This window comes from Bubalus bubalis, chromosome 15 (assembly GCF_019923935.1).
Source record: "Bubalus bubalis isolate 160015118507 breed Murrah chromosome 15, NDDB_SH_1, whole genome shotgun sequence".
Lineage (NCBI taxonomy): Eukaryota > Metazoa > Chordata > Mammalia > Artiodactyla > Bovidae > Bubalus > Bubalus bubalis.
In genome coordinates, this window is record NC_059171.1 from 7295660 (window position 1) to 7317378 (window position 21719).

The window sequence follows — 21719 nt, forward strand, 5'->3', positions numbered from 1 at the left end:
AATGTCTAGTTAGATCATCTGCTTGTTTTTTGATTGGTTTGTTTGCTTTTTTAATATTGAGCTGCATTAGCTGTTGTATATTTTGGAGATTAATTCTTTGTTGGTTGCTTTGCTTGCTAATATAATTTTCAAATCTGTGTATTGTCTTTTCATTTTGTTTCTAGTTCTCTTTGCTGTGAAAAAGCTAAGCTTAATTCGATCCCATTTGTTTATTTTTTTTTTTTTTCATTACTCTAGGAGGTGGATGCAAAAAGATATTGCTGTGATTTATGCCAGCAAGACATAAATCTATCTGTGCTTTCCTCTAAGATTTTCATACTATCCGGTCTTATATTTAGGTCTTTAGTCCATTTAAAGTTTATATTTTTTTGCATGGTAATAGATAGTGTTCTAATTTCATTCTTTAACCTGTAATTGTCCATTTTTCCTAGCACCATTACTTGAGGAGACTGCTCTTCTCCATTATATATTCTTGCTTCCCCCATCATATATTAGTTGACCATAGGTGCTGCCCTTTGCTGGAGCAGCCATGAAGAGAAACCCCACATCCAAGGTAAGAGAAACCCAAGTAAGATGGTAGGTGTTGCAAGAGGGCATCAGAGGGCAGACACACTGAAAACATACTTAAAGAAAACTAGTCAATCTAATCACATGGACCACAGCCTTGTCTAACTCAATGAAACTAAGCCATGCCATGTGGGGCCACCCAAGATGGGCGGGTCACAGTGGAGAGGTCTGACACAATGTGGTCCACTGGAGAAGGGAATGGCAAACCACTTCAGTATTCTTGCCTTGAGAACCCCATGAACAGTATGAAAAGGCAAAATCATAGGATACTTAAAGAGGAACTCCCCAGGTTGGTAGGTACCCAATATGCTACTGGAGATCAGTGGAGAAATAACTCCAGAAAGAATGAAGACATGGAGCCAAAGCAAAAACAATACCCAGCTGTGGATGTGACTGGTGATAGAAGCAAGGTCCAATGCTGTAAAGAGCAATATTGCATAGGAACCTGGAATGTCAGGTCCATGAATCAAGGCAAATTGGAAGTGGTCAAACAGGAGATGGCAAGAGTGAACGTCAAAATTCTAGGAATCGGTGAACTAAAATGGACTGGAATGGGTGAATTTAACTTAGATGACCATTATATCTACTACTGCGGGCAGGAATCCCTTAGAAGAAATGGAGTAGCCATCATGGTCAACAAAAGAGTCCAAAATTCAGTACTTGGATGCAATCTCAAAAACGACAAAATTATCTCTGTTCATTTCCAAGGCAAACCATTCAATATCACAGTAATCCAAGTCTACTGACTCGATGGACATGAGTCTGAGTGAACTCCTGGAGTTGGTGATGGACAGGGAGGCCTGGCGTGCTGTGATTCATGGGGTCGCAAAGAGTCGGACACGACTGAGCGACTCATCTGATCTGATCTGATGCCCAAACCAGTAATGCTGAAGAAGCTGAAGGTGAACGGTTCTATGAAGACCTACAAGACCTTTTAGAACTAACACCCCCAAAAGATGTCCTTTTCATTATAGGGAACTGGAATGCAAAAGTAGGAAGTCAAAAAAAAAAAAAAAAATAGGAAGTCAAGAAACACCTGGAGTAACAGGCAAATTTGGCCCTGGAGTATGGAATGAAGCAGGGCAAAGGCTAATAGAGTTTTACTAAGAGAACGCACTGGTCATAGCAAACACCCTCTTCCAACAACACAAGAGAAGACTCTACACATGGACATCACCAGATGGTCAACACCGAAATCAGATTGATTATATTCTTTGCAGCCAAAGATGGAGAAGTTCTATACAATCAGTAAAAACAAGACTGGGAGCTGACTGTGGCTCAGATCATGAACTCCTTATTGACAAATTCAGACCTAAATTGATAAAAGAAGGGAAAACGACTAGACCATTCAGGTATGACCTAAATCAAATCCCTTATGATTATACAGTGGAAGTGAGAAATAGATTTAAGGGCCTAGATCTGATAGATAGAGTGCCTGATGAACTATGGACAGAGGTTCCTGACATTGTACAGGAGACAGGGATCAAGACCATCCCCATGGAAAAGAAATGCAAAAAAGCAAAATGCCTGTCTGGGGAGGCCTTACAAATAGCTATGAAAAGAAGAGAAGCAAAAAGCAAAGGAGAAAAGAAAAGATATAAGCATCTGAATGTAGAGTTCCAAAGAATAGCAAGGAGAGATAAGAAAGCCTTCCTCAGCGATCAATCCAAAGAAATAGAGGAAACAACAGAATGAGAAAGACTGGAGATCTCTTCAAGAAGATTAGAGATACCAAGGGAACATTTCATGCAAAGATGGGCTCGATAAAGGACAGAAATGGTATGGACCTAACAGAAGCAGAAGATATAAAGAAGAGGTGGCAAGAATACACAGAAGAACTATACAAAAAAGATCTTCACAACCAAGATAATCACGATGGTTTGATCACTCACCTAGAGCCAGACATCCTGGAATGTGAGGTCAAGTGGGCCTTAGAAAGCATCACTACGAACAAAGCTAGTGGGGGTGATGGTGATGGAATTCCAGTTGAGCTATTTCAAATCTTGAAAGATGATGCTGTGGAAGTGCTGCACTCAATATGCCAGCTAATTTGGAAAACCGAACAGTGGCCATAGGACTGGAAAAGGTCAGTTTTCATTCCAGTCCCAAAGAAAGGCAATGCCAAATAATGCTCAAACTACTGCACGATTGCACTCATCTCACACACTAGTAAAGTAATGCTCAAAATTCTCCAAGCCACGCTTCAGCATTACATGAACGGTGAACTTTCAGATGTTCAAGTGGGTTTTAGAAAAGACAGAGGAACCAGAGATCAAATTGCCAACATCCACTGGATCATTGAAAAAGCAAGAGAGTTCCAGGAAAACATCTATTTCTGCTTTATTGGTATGCCAAAGCCTTTGACTGTGTGGATCACAACAAACTGTGGAAAATTCTTCAAGAGATGGGAATACCAGACCACCAGACCTGCCTCTTGAGAAACCAATATGCAGGTCAGGAAGCAATAATTAGAACTGGATATGGAAGAACAGACTGGTTACAAATAGGAAAAGGAGTATGTCAAGGCTGTATATTGTCACCCTGTTATTTAACTCATATGCAGAGTACATCATGAGAAAAGCTGGGCTGGAAGAAGCACAAGCTGGAATCAAGATTGCCGGGAGAAATATCAGTAACCTCAGATATGCAGATGACACCACCCTTATGGCAGAAAGTGAAGAGGAATTAAAAAGCCTCTTGATGAAAGTGAAAGTGGAGAGTGACAAAGTTGGCTTAAAGCTCAACAGTCAGAAAATGAAGATCATGGCATCTGGTCCCACCACTTCATGGGAAATAGATGGGGAAACAGTGGAAACACTGTCAGACTTTATTTTTTGGGGCTCCAAAATCACTGCAGATGGTGATTGCAGCCATGAAATTAAAAGACACTTACTTCTTGGAAGGAAAGTTATGACCAACCTAGATAGCATATTCAAAAGCAGAGACATTACTTTGCCAACAAAGGTCCATCTAGTCAAGGCCATGGTTTTTCCAGTGGTCATGTATGGATATGAGAGTTGGACTGTGAAGAAAGCTGAGTGCCAAAGAATTGATGGTTTTGAACTGTGGTGTTGGAGAAGACTCTTGAGAGTCCCTTGGACTGCAAGGAGATCCAATCAGTCCATTCTGAAGGAGATCGGTCCTGGGTGTTCTTTGGAAGGAATGATGCTAAAGCTGAAACTTCAGTACTTTTCACACCTCATGCCAAGAGTTGACTCATTGGAAAAGACTCTGATGCTGGGAGGGACTGTGGGTAGGAGGAGAAGGGGACGACAGAGGATGAGATGGCTGGATGGCAACACCGACTTGATGTATGTGAGTCTGAGTGAACTCCAGGAGTTGGGGATGGACAGGGAGGCCTGGTCTGCTGAAATTCATAGGGTCTCAACGAGTAGGACACAACTGAGGGACTGAACTGAACTGACTGAGGTGCTTGGGTTATCTCTGGACTTGCTCTCCTGTTTCATTGATCAAATGTCAATTTTTGTGCCAGTAGTAATTATTTTAATTACTGTAGCTTTGTAGTATTGTCTGAATAAGGGATCCTGATTCCTCCAGCTCCATTTTGTTTGCTCAAGGTTGCTTTGGCTGTTGTTTAGTTGCTCAGTCATGTCTGACTCTTTGCAACGCTGTGGACTGCAGCACGCCAGGCTACCTGCCTTTCACCATCTCCCGGAGCTTGCTCAAACTCATGTCCATTGAGTCAGTGATGCCATCCAACCGTCTCATCCTCTGTCGTCCCCTTCTTCTCCTGCCTTCAACCTTGCCCAGCATCAGGGTCTTTTCTAATGAGTTAGCTCTTCACATTAGTTGGAAAAGTTATTGGAGCTTCAGTTTCAGCATCAGTCCTTCTAATGAATATTCAAGATTGATCTATTTTAGGATTGTCTGGTTTGAGCCCCTTGCAGTCCAAGGGACTATCAAGAGTCTTCTCCAATATCACAGTTCAAAACCATCAATTCTTCAGTGTTCAGACTTCCCTGGGCTTCCCTCATAGCTTAGTCGGTAAAGAATCTGCCTGCAATGCAGGAGACCCAGGTTCAATTCCTGGGTTTGGAAGATTCCCTGTAGAAGGAAATGGCAACCCACTCCAGTATTATTGCCTGGAAAATCCCATGGACAGAGGAGCGTGGCAGGCTACAGTCCATGGGATCGCAAGAGTCGGACATGACTTAGCAACTTAACTACTGCTACTACAGCCTTCTTTATGGTCCAACTCTCACATCCATACATGAATAGTGGAAAAACCATAGCTCTGACTATATAGACCTTTGTTGTCAAAGTAATGTCTCTGCTTTTTAATATGCTCTCTAGGTTGGTCATAGCTTTTCTTCCAAGGAACAAGCATCTTTTAATTTCATGGCTGCAGTCACCATCTGCAGTGATTTTGGAGTCCAAAATAAAATAAAGAAAATAAAGTCTGCCACTATTTTCATTGTTTCCCCATCTATTTGCCATGAAGTGATGAGACCATGCCAAAGAATGCTCAAACTACCGCACAATTGCACTCATCTCACACGCTTGTAAGGGAATGCTCAAAATTCTCCAAGCCAGACTTCAGCAACACATGAACCGTGAACTTCCAGATGTTCAAACCAGATTTAGAAAAGGCAGAGGAACCAGAGATCAAATTGCCAACATCTGCTGGATCGTGGAAAAAGCAAGAGAGTTCCAGAAAAACATCTATTTCTGTTTTATTGGCTATGCCAAAGCCTTTGACTGTGTGGATCACAATAAACTGTGGAAAATTCTGAAAGAGATGGGAATACCAGACCACCTGACCTGCCTCTTGAGAAATCTGTATGCAGGTCAGGAAGCAACAGTTAGAACTGGACATGGAACAACAGACTGGTTCCAAATAGGAAAAGGAGTACATCAAGACTGCATATTGTCACCCTGCTTATTTAACTTCTGTGCCAAGTACATCATGAGAAATGCTTGACTGGAAGAAACACAAGCTGGAATCAAGATTACTGGGAGAAATATCAATAACCTCAGATATGCAGATGAAAACCACCCTTATGGTAGAAAGTGAAGACGAACTAAAAAGCCTCTTGAGGAAAGTGAAAGTGGAGAGTGAAAAAGTTGGCTTAAAGCTCAACATCAGAAAACAAAGATCATGGCATCTGATCCCATCACTTCATGGGAAATAGATGGGGAAACAGTGGAAACAGTGTCAGACTTTGTTTTTGGAGGCTCCAAAATCACTGCAGATGGTGACTGCAGCCATGAAATTAAAAGACGCTTACTCCTTGGAAGGAAAGTTATGACCAACCTAGATAGCATATTCAAAAGCAGAGACATTACTTTGCCAACAAAGGTCCGTCTAGTCAAAGCTATGGTTTTTTTCTGTGGTCATGTATGGATGTGAGAGTTGAACTGTGAAGAAGGCTGAGCGCTGAAGAATTGATGCTTTTGAACTGTGGTGCTGGAGAAGACTCTTGAGAGTCCCTTGGACTGCAGGGAGATCCAACCAGTCCATTCTGAAGATCAGCCCTGGGATTTCTTTGGAAGGAATGATGCTAAAGCTGAAACTCCAGTACTTTGGCCACCTCATGTGAAGAGTTGACTCATTGGAAAAGACTCTGAAGCTGGGAGGGATTGGGGGCAGGAGGAGAAGGGGATGACAGAAGATGGAGATGGCTGGATGGCATTACTGACTCGTAGGACGTGAGTCTGAGTGAACTCCGAGAGTTGGTGATGGACAGGGAGGCCTGGCGTGCTGCGATTCATGGAGTCACAAAGAGTTGGACACGACTGAGCAACTGAACTGAACTGAACTGAACTGATGAGACCAGATGCCATGATCTTAGTTTTTTGAATGCTGAGTTTTAAGCCAACGTTTTAACTTTTCTCTGTCACCTTCATCAAGAGGCTCTTTACTTCCTCTTTGCTCTCTGCCATAAGGGTGATATCATCTGCATATCTGAGGTTATTGATATTTGTCCCAGCAATCCTGATGCCAGCTTGGGCTTCATCCAACCCAGCATTTCATATGATGTACTCTTCATGTATGTTAAATAAGCAGGGTGACAATATACAGACTTGACATACTCCTTTCCCACTTTGGAACAAGTCCATTTTTCCACATCCAGTTCTAACTGTTGCTTCTTGACCTGCATACAGATTTCTCAGGAGGCAGGCTAGGTGGTCTGGTATTCTCATCTCTTTGAGAATTTTCCACAGTTTGTTGTGATCTGCACAAAGTCTTTAGTGTAGTCAATGAAGCAAAATTAGATGATTTTCTAGAATTCTCTTGCTACTTCTATGATCCAACAGATGTTTGCAATTTGATTTCTGGTTCCTCTGTCTTTTCTGTAAGCAGCTTGAACATCTGGAAGTTCTTGGTTCGTGTTCTGTTGGAGCCTGGCTTGGAGAATTTTGAGCGTTACTTTGCTAGCATGTGAAATCAGTGTAATTGTGTGGTAGTTTGAACATTTTTTGGTATTGCCCTTCTTTGCTTTGGCTAATCAGAGTCTTTTGTGTTTCCATACAAATTGTATATTTTTTTCTTTCTGTTTAGCATTTTTAAAATTTAATTATCTTTGAGTTCTTAAGGTCAGAAGCTAGTGGAAGACTTGGAATTATATATTAATCAATATTAATTTAATCAATTAAATAGTAATTAGTTATTTCTTTAATATCTGTCTAAAGAATCTTTTACTTTTGAATTTTCTACTATAGACTTATTTCATTTCTTTATCACTTATAGTATTAGAATTCACCACTTAGCAACATAAGTTCAATAATTCTGAGTATTTTTATGCTTTATGATATATTATATACAATAATAAAAATATCTAATATTTAATATTAACACATGCATGCTATTTGTGGTGTTTTTCTGAATACTTTCCCTATATTAACTCATTTAATTATATGTACAACTCTATGATATCAACACTTTATTATTTTTGTTTTGCAGAGAACAAAACTGGAGTTCAGAGAGGTTGACTGCCCGAAATCACATGAACACACCTGGTTTACGTGCTTTTCACACATAGGCCATAAATTTCATATGCTGTGTTTTTAACCATGATATATTACTGGAAAGGGGTTATCTGTACTCTAAAAACTTAATACAATTTGACACCCAATTCCTTAACTTGTACTTAAAATTTTGATAAAAACTGCCAACCTTTTGCCTTCGGTTTGTATCACCAGAAAAGATAGACTTTGAATGTGGAAATATTTGAAGAAAAAAATGAGACTTCAAAGAGCAAACCAAGATACCACAACACATCTTTTAAAATGGCCAAAATCCAAATCACTTGTGACACTAAATGTTTTTGAGGATATGGAGCCACAGAAACTCTCATTTACTGTTGGTGAGAATGCAAGGTGGTATAGTCACCTTGGATAACAGTTGGGAATTTTCTTATGAAACTAAACATCCTCTTAACGTAATTATTCAGCCATCACACTCTTTGGTAATAACCTAAATGTGTTAAAAATTTGTGTCCACACAAAATTTGCACACAGGTGTTTAGATAAGCTTAATTCATTCTCGAAATTTGGAAGCAACCAAGATGCCCTTCAGTGGGTGAATGTAATATATCTGGATAATATTATATTATTCAGTGATAAAAAGATATGAGATGTCAAGGCATGAAAAAGGAGGAACCTTAAATGCATATTACTAAATCAAAGAAGATAATCTGAAAAAGCTACATACTGTATGATGCAACTATATGACATTTTGGAAAAGGCAAAACTATAGAAGTAGTAAAAGGTCAGTGGTTTCCAGAAGTCAAGCATGAGAGGGGGGTGAACAGGCAGAGCACAAAGGATTTTCAGGCCAGTGAAACTATTCCATGTTATAGAAACTATTCTATACAATGGTGATGCATATCATTACACTTGTCGAAACCCTTAGAATGTGCAACACCAAAGAGGACCCGCAATACAAACTGTGAATTTGGATAATAAGGATGTTTCCCTGTCTGTTCTTCATTGTACCAAATGCGCCGCTGTGGTGGGAGGGTCTTGATGTGGTGGAGGTTGTATGTGTGTGGTGCCTGGGGATACACAGTCAGTTTCAGGTACTGTTTCCTGTGAATACAAAAATGGTCTAAAAAATTAAGTCTACTACTAAACTGAGGGAAGTGAAGGATTTTTGTTGTTGTCGTTATTTTTGTATTAAACATAAAATGTCAATAGAGTATAGAAGGCTAACAATTTTCCTGAAAAATTATGGACAGCAGAGCCATTAATATTTGAAAATATTATCGATGAATATAAGAATTCCCTGATAAAAATTTTCTACTAATATTATAAGCAGAAAAACATAGATCTTTTAAACCCTAGATAGTTCCCTTACTATGACATTTATTTTTTAATGTAGTATTCTGGTTACTAGTGGTAGTTTTAATTGTAGTGTCAGTAAAAATACAGAGACCACCTGGAACCTCAGTTAACTTCTGCCAAAAAATTGTCTTTAATTTTATAAACTAATGATTTAGGAGGATGGATGTTAATTCTTATATGAAACAACACAGTTGGTGGAGTAGCAGGCCATTCAATTTGTCCTTGGCAAGACAAGGCAGGTTTCATAATCTTAAAAGTCATTTGCATGTACTCAATGAGCGTCAAATTGCTTTAAATGGGCTGTCCTGTTATAATATAGATATATTAGCTTTCATCTGTGTCCTGTATTCCCTCATAGTTTGAACTATCTTTGAAGAAATATTCTTTTTCAGTAAAATTAAGTCTACACTAATGCTAATTACTCATTCTTATATAATGTACTTTCTTTAGATAAAATTCTAGAAACTGAATAGCCTCATCTGTTATTTTAATATCTACAAGCCTGCCTGTGTAAACACATAATAAAAACATTAATATAGCTTAGACCTAAAGTCATAAAGAAGAAAGATGATTACTAAAACAAGTATAAAACCCTATCTGCCTATATATGAGTGATTGCCTTCACATAGCCAGAAAACGTAATAACTACAGTGAAATGTACAGAAAAGTTAGCCTGAGATAATATTTAGACAGATTGGGAATTTTATTCCCAATATAAATAAATATTATTGTATGGATATGTTTTGTATATGAGCTAAATAATTTTCAACTATTTTACTCAATCTAGAATTCTTTTTTCATTTAAAATATACTAAAATTCGTCATATCTTCTGTATTTGACTTTTGGCCAGAACATGAATCTCTGATATAGAAGAAAAAGATTTGGTTTGAAATCAGACGAGATTTTGAATTCTATTTCTATTATTTACTATTGGAATGATCCTGGGCAAGTTAATTTCTATGTACCTCTGTTTCCTCTTCTTGAAAAAGTAACTGTGATACCTCGTTCATTGTTATTCATGCTTCCCAGGTGGCACAATTGGTAAAGAACCTGTTGGCCAATGCAGGAGACATGAGACAGGAATTTCATTCCTGGGTCAGGAAGATCCCCTGGAGGAGGGCATGGCAACCCACTCCAGTATTCTTGCCTGGAGAATCCCATGGACAGAGGAGCCTGGAGGGCTACAGTCCATGGGGTCGCAGAGTACCATGACGGGAGCAACGTCACACACGCATTCATTGTTAGATAAAAAGATGAATGTAAATGATGCAAAGTCCTTATCACCAGTCCCAGCACCCTGGAAGTATCATGATGAATAATAATATTACCTTAGTTAACAGTAATATGATCCCTAAAAACAGTTATATTTATAGAAATATGGTTATGCTTTTATATAATAGTGTTGCAATTTCTGCTCTAAAATATTCACTTTTTGAGACAAACAAAATGAGTTTCTTTTTTGCAATAATTAATTTAAGAAACAAAGAAATTCACTGGCATGTCATAATGGCTTGGTAAGAGTTTTTCCTAATAAGCTTTATGTGTTTTTGATGTAACTCTTTACCCACTGACTTCTCACATTAGCCAAATAGCTGACTCCAGATGAAAATGTCATCTCTCTTGAGAACATATTACATTGCAAGTGAGAACTTGGAAGTAACCCAACACTAATTTTTGTCAAGATAACCTCTTTAGTAAAATCTTGTATCTCATTTCCTAAAGGTATGTTATAAAACAGCATGCTTTCTTTGGTGGAGTGCAAGATAAAAAGGTTCTACTTTTAAAAGCTATTATAAAAATATGGCTATCTCTACCACTCACCCACATGACAAAATGGACATTAGTGTCTTAGAAGAAATCATAGAGATGATAATGCTACAATATCTTACAACACTGGGAAAAAACTTTCGTTGTAAAGAGATTCTTCCTCCTATATCTCAAAAATAATGCATCACAAGGCATCAGATTTTCTGGTTTTCAGAATTTAGTCTGTGAAGTGAAATTGACAGTTGTTCAGTTGTGTCAAACTCTTTGCAACCCCATGGACTATACGGTCCATGGAATTCTCCAGGCCAGAATCCTGGAGTGGGTAGCCTTTCCCCTCTCCAGGGGATCCTCCCAACCCAGGGATTGAACCCAGGTCTCTTACATTGCAGGAGGATTCTTTACCAGCTGAGCCACCAGGGAGGAGGAAGCCATAAAGGAAAACTATTATGCTTCTATCAGTACAACAATTCAGTAGTTGTGATTTCAACCTTGGTCTGTTTTCTGTGTAGTCAAAATGAATAATTTTGTTTTTCAGAAAATATCTCTCCATTGAAAATATATTTACTGATTTCTTGTACTTTTGATAATAATTTTGTAACATATCAATACTAATTAACAAACTTTAGATAAAATCTAAACTTCTAGGAAAAAAATACAAGTTCACTTTATCTTCATTAAAAAACTCAGGCGTCTTTGGTTGCATATGATTTAGTGCCTATTTGCTGCATTAATCATAAGACACAAAGTTAGCTCCTTCTATCTGGGGTTCCACAATCTCAAAATGTGGCTTCCATCACAAGTGACTGCTTGAAAGGCTACCATCAAAGTGGAAGAAGGAAATCAGAGAGATGAGCCTTCCCCTTAGGGGAACAATCTAGAAGTTGCATTACCACTTTCATTATAAACATTAGCCTGAATGTGGTCATATGGGCTCATTTAACTTCTAGGGATGCTAGGGACTATAGTGTTTAGTTAGTTTTGGCATAGTCAGGTTAAAATTGAAGGAAACAGAGAGGGGAGGAGCAAAGAAGAGTACTCCAGTTATTAAAGGACAAGGGTAATAGATATTCAGTTGAAGTCTCTGCCATGTGGATTGAAGTCTTTGCATATTACCACATTTCATTATATCCAAGATGCCAACAATTATAAAATGTACAATTAATTTATGTAGAACAACACAACTAAAAATAAAAATACTGTTAAGTGAGCCATGACACAATGTCTTTCTTGCTATTTAGTCACTCAGTTGTGTCTGACTCTTTGCGACCCCATGGACTGTAGCCCACCAGGCTCCTCTGTCCATGGGATTCTCCAGGCAAGAATACTGGAGTGGGCTGCCATTGCCTTCTCCAGGTTATCCCTTTGTATTTTATTGTCTATCTTTTAAAAATATTCTTTTAAACTTATTTAGAGATACATATAATTTAGCTTTGACTGAGTCATCAATATCCATTTTTCCTACACAACATTGTCCTTTGTAATAACAAAAGCATTGATGTAGCATTATCACCTCTATGATTTCTTCTAAGACACTAATGTCCATTTTGTAAATTTTGAGGCTAGCAATTTATAAGTTTAAAGTCTCAACCAAAGGTTTTCAATAAACAGCCAGGGCTCATATTTCTTCTTCAAATGACTTGTTGACTGAAATGTTGACAGTTATAATCTTTTTCTATTTATGACACTGGGAAGAGCACCTAATCTGTGATGTAAAAAAAAAAAAAAAGTGCCTGGCCAACAGGAAGTGTCTCAGTAAAAGATGTATCCTGATTTTGAAGATAATAGAATGTGAAAAAATGCATTCTACAATCAATAAAGTAATGTATTTCAATTTAGAGATTCAGGATGATAGACCATTTGAGAAAATGACTCTGAAATGACCGGAAGTCATAAAATCATGTTTTGCCTCATGTTGGTTTTATGACCTTGAGAGACTTACTTATAAATTAGTGTGTCCAGTTTCCTATCTGTAAAATGGAAACAATTGTAATGTCTAATGCTTATAATTATTGGGAAGGAATGTGATAATATAAGAAAAGGACTTGAAACAGTGCTTGGCATGTATAAATGTTACACAAACATTGGCTATTTATTTTACTATTTCTTGAGTACTCTGGAATTGGGAAATCCATTGTTCCTGATCTATACAGTTTTTAAAATTCTCATATCAGTATTGAAATTACATAGTTTCCCAGACAGTTACTCATTTTATATACATTTCCAAACATAGCATTATGCAGTTATTCGAGATATCTTTTAGGTTTTTGATAATTGTTCTCTCTGAATTAATATCCACTCATTCATTCTCCTTTTTATTTCTGTTTTGTTATTCTTTCCTTGATCAGCTTTGCTGAAGATGCAAAATCTTATTAATATTTTCAAAAACTATCTTCCAATTTTCTTAGCTGTTTGTTTTTTCTTGCATGGATATTGTTCTTGATTTCACTAGTTTCTTCTTTATGCTTATTTTGATATGCAGTTTCTCATTTTTTTTTTTTTCATTTTAAATGTTTGCTAGCTTGCCTTATGCTTTTAAATAATGGTATATATTTTTAGTTTCTAAGCAGAAAGAAGTTTTAGTTTTTTTCTCAGTTTAATATTTTACTACATTGTCTTCAAAGAACATAGGCCATAAGATGATTATATTTGGATATTATTAAGGACTCCTTTGTAGTTTAGTTTAATTTTTTGAATGTTCCATATTTTCCTGCAGAGAAGTGATTTTGTGTTTATTATAAGTAAACTCCTATGTATCTGTTTCAACTTATCAATTGCATTTAAATATTTTATCTTCATGGTCTTTGTAATAAAAACTGTTATTGATAGGTTTATATTGATAGAAGCATTAGAAATAAGCAATTCCTGGAAATACTAATAGCATTTACTTATCTATGGGTTTCAAAACGTGTTGAATATAGTCAGGACACTTGACACAGAAATCTGTAACTGAATGTGTGTGTGCACACCTGGTCAATTGTGTCCAACTCTTAGAGGCCCCAGAGCCTGTAGCCCACCAGTCTCCTCTGCCCATGGAATTTTCCAGGTAAGAATACCAGAGCAGGCTGCCATTTCCTAGTCCATGGAATCTTCCCAACCCAGAAATCGAACCTGTATCTTTTACATCTCCTGCATTGGCAGGCGGGTTCTTTATCACTAAAGCTACTTGGGAAGCACAAGAATATATATGTTTGCCTGCCTGCTAAGTTGCTTCAGTCATGTCCGACTCTTTGTGACCCCATGGACTGTAGCCTGCCAGGCTCCTCTGTCCATGGGATTCTCCAGGCAGTGAATTGCCTTGGAATTCTACTGGAGTGAATTACCTTGCCACATCACCATTGGGGAGTTACGGAAGATAATATCTGACAGAGAGCATCACACCAGTCTTTGTGGAAATCTAACAGTACCCTTAAGTCTTTTCTTCCTTTTTTTGTAACCATGAGTGTAGGCAATTTTGCAATAGACTGACATGGGTGTATGCTTGAGACCAGCTCATCTGTATCTTATTTACCTTATCAATCACAGAGTTACTCAGTATAAAAATGATTATATTTGTCTAGTTCATTAATTGTGTTTCTTCTGGTTTTACTCTTCAGATATCTTTGTATATTTACTGTGTGTTCTTGTTTCCCAAACTGGATACTTGATCAGAGGAAAGAATATTTTAGGTATCAGCTACTGCTCCTTTTGCAAGATCGGCGGATGTGGGAATGCTCTTTACCATCAGCTTATCCATCTCCATTTGCCAAGTAAGCTTCCCCCTGACAGTGTTATGGACTGAACTGTATTCCTCATAAATCCATATATTGAAGCCTTAACCTCCAATTTGATAGCATTTGGAGATAGAGTGTTTGGGAGATGATTAGGATGAGGCAATGAGGAATGAGGTCCTCATGATGAGGTTAACGTCCTTTTAAAAAGATTCTAGAGAGTTTGTTCTCTCTCTACCCATGCACACTGAGGAAAGGCAGATGGCCTGTGGGAGGACATCTGTAACCCAAGGAGAGACCCTCAACACAGAGCAACCCTCCTGGCCCCTCATTCTTGAACTTCCTTGTACCCTTCATTTACCCTTCATCCCTAATGTTAACATCTTATAATGCTGCAGTCCATGGGGTCGCTAAGAGTCGGACACTACTGAGCGACTTCACTTTCAATTTTCACTTTCATGCATTGGAGAAGGAAATGGCAGCCCACTCCAGTGTTCTTGCCTGGAGAATCCCAGGGACGGGGGAGCCTGGTGGGCTGCCGTCTATGGGGTCACACACGACTGAAGCAACTTAGCAGCAGCAGCAGCACCAAGCCCCATTATTACTTGAGTTCTTCACTCAGATCTCTTTTCAGTTCCAAGATTTGATTCAGGATATTACACTGAAATTAGATGTGACTCTTTTTTAGTTAAAAAAAAAAAAAAAAAAGCCACCTGTTTGCAGTATATGGTCTGAAAGGCCAAACCCTTATTGTAGATCTTTTCTATATTTTCCAATTCATTTTTTTTTTAAAGCATACATGTTAGTCATAGCACTCCTACTTAGTGGCCCTGTGTGCCTGAGTGTACTAATTACTCTGCTTCATGTTCTTTCTATTTTAGCACTATTATCTTTTTCAGGGCTAGCATAAAGTAATTTCTGTTTCTTTGAAAACTTCCTGAATCTACCCACATCCACCCCAACAGAACTAATTGCTCACTTCACTGAGCTATATTGTACTTCTGTTATATCCTATCATAGAATTCAGAGTCTGAGTTGTAACTAAAGTGATTCTAATGTGTCATTCTCCTCTGTAAGATTAATCTTTCTCAACCATTTTTCTGTGCCTCAGCATATATAGCTTCCCATCAGTAATAGTGACTTGGTGCTGCAGTGATTCTCAATAGAAGATTTATGTTAATTTTTCTCCAGCAATGCATTCTCCCATGTCCTTAAACTCTGCAATGAAATTTATATCTGGCTTCCCTGATAGATTAGTTGGTCAAGAATCCACCTGCAACGCAGGAGACCCTGGTTTGATTTCTGGGTCGGGAAGATCCAACAGAGAAGGGATAGGCTTCCCATTCCAGTATTCTTGGGCTTCCCTGATGGCTCAGCTGATAAAGAATCTGCCCTCAATGAGGGAGACCTGGGTTTGATCCCTGGGTTGGGAAGATCCCCTGGAGAAAGGAAAGGGAATTATATTCTCCTCTATGCTGCTGCTGCTAAATCGCTTCAGTTGTGTCCGACTCTGTGCGACCCCATAGACAGCAGCCCACCAGGCTCCGCTGTCCCTGGGATTCTCCAGGCAAGAACACTGGAGTGGGTTGTCATTTCCTTCTCCAATGCATGAAAGTGAAAAGTGAAAGTGAAGTCGCTCAGTCGTGTCCGACCCTTAGCGACCCCATGGACTGCAGCCCACCAGGCTCCTCTGTCCATGGGATTCTCCAGGCAAGAGTACTGGTGTGGGGTGCCACTGCCTTCTCCTCTACCTTTACTACAGGATGAGTTAAATACCCTGAGCCTCAACTTCTTAATCTATAAAATCTAGATAATAATAATATCTACTTTATAGGGTGGTTTTAAGGACTGCATAACTTAATGTATGTAGTCTCTTGGCATATGGTAAGTGCTGTATAAATGTTATTATGATGAGTACAAAGATAGTTTAAAAGGACTGTGTTTCAGACAAAACTAGCCAATGGTATCAGAACGTAGGGTACAGGTTATTCCTGAGAGTGGATGTCATGACTGAGTAATGTATAAGATAAAATTTTTGGAGACTAAAGTATTCTGGATTTTGATCCAAGTGCTGGTTATGTGGGTTTCTCCAATTTTAAAAAAATTTACCAAGCTGTGTAATTATAATTTGAACATTTTCCATATGTATGCTGTACTTCAATAAAAATGATAATTTTAAAAAAAAGGTTCCTGACACTCCCACCAACAACTGCTCCATGCCTTACACATAATATTTACTGTAGTCAATTAACACTTTTGCATGGCACTGCTTACCAGCCTTCAGGCTTTTTTAATTATCTTTTATTTAAAAACAGATTGTTTTATGATTCATTTTGTCAGACTCTGCCTCTTGAAATTTTCTTCTTCAAATCTCTCTAAATACTAACTTGACAGTATCTTTCATTTTCAAATATGAACAAAGTTGTTATAAAACATTTTTATGTCCACTAAGGTACTGTTTTTTAAAATCAGGGACTTTGATGAATAGAATCATAACATAATTTAAGATATAGTTGTCAGTGGGAGGATAAACTAAGGGAAGTAGTTATATGGCCTTATGCTTTTTTAATGAAGCCATATTTCTTGATGCTTTAAGTCCAAAATATTTTAAAATAAAAATATGTAAACTTTAAAATAAAAATATGTAAATATTTTATGTTATATTCAGTTGAATTCATGGTGAAATAAACCTCAAATTTCCATTCTTTAAAGTTTTAATTAAAAAAATTAAGTTGCATGCCAAATCATGCAAAAAATGTATATCTCGCCCACTCAATCCACTTAAAACTGTACTGATACTGTGCTACTTAAACTTACACACGAGTAAACATTATTTGCCCATCTTTAACCTTACTCTTCAGAAAGGAAACGGTTAACACACCCAAGTATCTGATTCCTCATGACTGTAGTCAGCAAGCAGATGACTAGTGAATGAGGCCTCCCGCCTTCTTACTCCCTTTCCCATCCACAAGCAGTACTCACTGCACACAGACACACTCAAAAGAACAAGTACAAAGAGACAATTATCACATTGCAATTTCGTATCCCTCCTCCTTTTTGAGTATAGATCTGCACATATAAAAGGGTCTGCAAGCCCACATGCCATATGTTAATCTCGGCTTGCAGAAGCTTGGGTGGAGTGCTCGGTGTAATCTGTAGATGTGCATTTATTTAAGCTTCGCAGCGTTTTGCGGTTCTACAAAGCTCCGTGGGATTGCCATCACGCTACAATCACAGCAAGAATGTGACTGACTACCTCTTTTAGACAAAACTCGCACCTCAAATTCATCTTCGATCTTTTCTAATATTTTGAGATCCACTGCAGGTATCTGTGTTTCCAACCCCAATGTGTGGGCTTCGTATATGTCTGTGAGCAGTTCCATCCTCAGACACAGGCAGGAGTTTATTCTGGTGTAGCAATACTGTCCTCCCATCATCCAGCCGGATCACATCCTCTGCACCATCTGTTTGGGATATATCTTCACTACAGCTCTTGCTACCAGGAGAAAAGTATTTAACTGGAGTTATTTCTCTCTTTGATAAGCACATTATTGCAACTTCCAGAAATCTTGGTGTTATCGTTTAGTTGTTATATACTTGAGGGTATTATTGATCCTCAAGGGTATTATTGTAAATAAAAAAGCTTCACTGTTAATGTAGTAAAGCAAGGAATTGTCTACCCTTTTTGTTCTATGAATGTGTTGTTTTCAACAGTAAGCATTAATACTAAGAGCTTTGGTTGATATTTGTTTTCTTGTCCAACAGTTCAATAACTGTACATAGTCCTTCAAACAATTGGTGCTGTAACTATTCAGTTCCAAAAGGGAGAGGAAACTGGATTTGAATCAGTAAATGTTGATAAAGTAGTAAGGATGACATGAATATCATGTTATATTTTCCCTATTGTAAAAATTAAGCAAAATTTCCTTCCTTTAACAGTGTTTAGATTATCCTATAATTCACTTGAGTTAATAGACTACCAAATAACAATGTTATTTCATTTTTTAGAGAAAACTCCATCATTTTATTGTGCCTCATCATAAATTCTATCCAATCTAACTTTTGTTTTTCCCACTCAGAGAGGAGTGGTAAGAATTCTCACTAACAAATAATTCCCATGAATCCCTTTTAATTTTCTATATACACACACACTTAAAATGTTGATTCTCAGCTTAAATTTATGATGATTTATATAATTATGATGATTATTGTGATTATATTAATTATGATGGTTTATATAATTATTGGCCACCTTATGCAAAGAACTGACTCATTGGAAAATACCCTAAATGCTGGGAAAAATTGAAGGCAGGAGGTGAAAGGGACAACAGAGGATGATACGGTTGGATGGCATCACCAATTCGATGGACATGAGTTTGAGCATGCTCTGGGAGGTGGTGATAGACAGTGAAGTCTGATGTGCTGCAGTCCATAGGGTCACAAAGACACAGACATGACTGAGTGACTGACCTGAACTGATATAATTAAGAGCCTTGATTATAGGTATAAGTTAGCACTTTATGCTAGTAATTGTCTAACCACAGCTTTTGGGCTCTAGCCCAAATAGAAGGGGGGAGGAGGGGCACAGGAAACCTCTGAATCAAGGCATATTTGAGTTTCCATGGAATAAACATTCCCACCATGGCCGAAACTAACATCACTGAATACGCATTTAGGATGTCATCACGTAGGATAGTTTTCTAGGGCAGAAAGCGTGAGAAGAAGCATGAAGTGCGCTTCTAGAGAGACAAACAAAAGACACCTAGCCCACCATACAAAGCTGCGATTTTTCCAGTAGTCATGTATGGATGTGAGAGTTGAACTATAAAGAAAGCTGAGTGATGAAGAATGGATGCTTTTGAACTGTGGTGTTAGAGACGACTGTTGAGAGTCCCTTGTTCTGCAATTAGAACAAAGCAGTCAATTCTGGCCTGCTGCAGTCCATGGGGTCACAAAGTGTCAGACACGACTGAGCAACTGAATTGAACTGAACTGATACTATAAGACAAAATTTAATATTTCTCATTTGAAATGTGGTGAATATTATTTTATTTGCTTTGAATTAATTATGTATGTGCACACATGATTGGTTGGTAACTTTTTAAATATAATATTTGTATTTAGTGTAGGAGCCAAAGGTATATATAGCAATGTAGCAAAGTATGTATTGAAATTAAAATTCATGTTAGTCAAATAGAAAAAAACTTTTTTTTCTTAGCTAGTATTTTAAATTCATATTTTGTAGTTTACAAATACAGGCAAGCTTAATTTAAAATTTTTGTGATTTGATGCTAAATGATGAGATGATGTAAAAGGTTCTAAACTGCCATTTGCAAACACTTTCCATAAAACAATTTCATGGAGCTATAAATACTCTATTCCCAATACGAGAATCAAAACTACATGACATTTTCTCTTCTTAATAATAGCTTTTAAAATACTAGGCATTCCGATGTGTCAATCAATATGTTTTATCAGAAGTATATAAATTTTGCTCCTGATTAAGATAATTTATTTATGAAGTAATTAATACATTTTTATATTCATTATTAATTTATTTTTTTTCAACTTAATGTTTATACCCAAGATACAGGGTGAGATATGATCTAAAAGGAGTGTCTGACATCTTACATCTTATAGTAACTGATCTTACATTTATGTCTTTGATCCATTTTGAGTTTATTTTGCCTATGGTGTTAAAGAGTGTTTTAGTTTCATTCTAAGAGGCTGTCCAGTTTTCCCAGAATCACTTATTGAAGAGACTGAATTTATTAAATAAATCAGTTCAGTTCAGTTCAGTTTCTCAGTCATGTCCAACTCTTTGCAGTCCCATGGACTGCAGCATGCCAGGCTTCCTTGTCCATCACCAACTCCCAGAGCTTGCTCAAATTCATGTCCATCGAGTCAGTGATGCCATCCAACCATCTCATCCTCTGTCGTCCCCATCTCCTCCCACCTTCAGTCTTTCCCAGCATCAGGGTCTTTTCCAATAAGTCAGGTCTTCACATCAGGTGGCCAAAGTATTGGAGCTTCAGCTTCAGCATCAGTTCTTCCAGTAAATATTCAGGGTGATTTCCTTTAGGATTAACTGGCTTGATCTCTTTGCAGTTCAAGGAACTCTCAAGAGTCTTCTCCCACACCACAGTTCAGAAGCATCAGTTCTTCAGCTTTCTTTATGGTCCTTCAGATCCATATATGACTACTGGAAAAACCATAGCTTTGACTATATGGACCTTTGTTGATAAAATAATGTCTCTGCTTTTTAATATGCTGTCTAGGCTTGTCATAGCTTTCCTTCCAAAGAACAAATGTTTTTAATTTCATGGCTGCAGTCACCATCTGCAGTGATTTTGGAGCCCAAGAAGATACAGTCTGTAACTGTTTACATTTTTCCCCATCTGTTTGCCATTAAATAAATAAATATGCAATATTTATTCTATCATATATTCTTGCCTCTTTTGTCACAGATTAATTGACCATAAGTGCATGGGTTTATTCTTGGACTTTCCTTTCTATTCCATTGATCTATGTACCTGTTTTTGTACATAGATTTGTCCAGGTTTTGATTACTATAATTTTGTACAAAACTATACATAATTTTGCACAAAGTCAGAGAGCATTTTTCCTCCAGCTCTGTCCTTTCTAGACTGTTTTGGCTACTTGAGGTCTTTTCTACTTCCATATAAATTTTAAATTTATTTGCATGGCCTAATTAAGCTTCAAAGTTTTTACATACCAAAGGAAGCCATGGACAAAATGACTAGACAACCTACTGAATGGGTAAAAAATATTTGCACATAATATGACCAATAGGGCTTAATATCCAGTATATAGAAACAGTTCATACAACTCAACATGAAACAAACAACTTGATTAAAAAATGTGCAGGAGAACTGAATAGATATTTTTCCAAAGAGGAAATGCAGATGGCCAAAAAGCACATGAAAAAAATGCTCATCATCTGAAATCATCAGGTAAGTGAAAATCGTCAGGTAAGTGGAAATTAAAACTCACACATGTCACAATGACTATCATCAAAAAGAACACTGATAAAAATCTTGGCTAGGATATGGGGATAAGGGAACTCTCCTAATTTGTTGATTGGAAAGTAAATTGATGCAGTCACTATGGAAAACGGTATGGAGTTTCCTCAGAAAACTAAAAATAGAGTTGCTATGTGGGATAGCAGTTCCACTCATGGCGATATATCCCTCCCCCAAAAACCCACTAATTCCAAAGAATACATACACTCCAATGCATGTATTTATGGCAGCATTATTTGCAACTGCCAAGACATGGAAGCAATCTAAGTGTCCATTAGCAGATGAATAGATAAGGAAGCTGTGGTGTATGTATATATACATGTATCT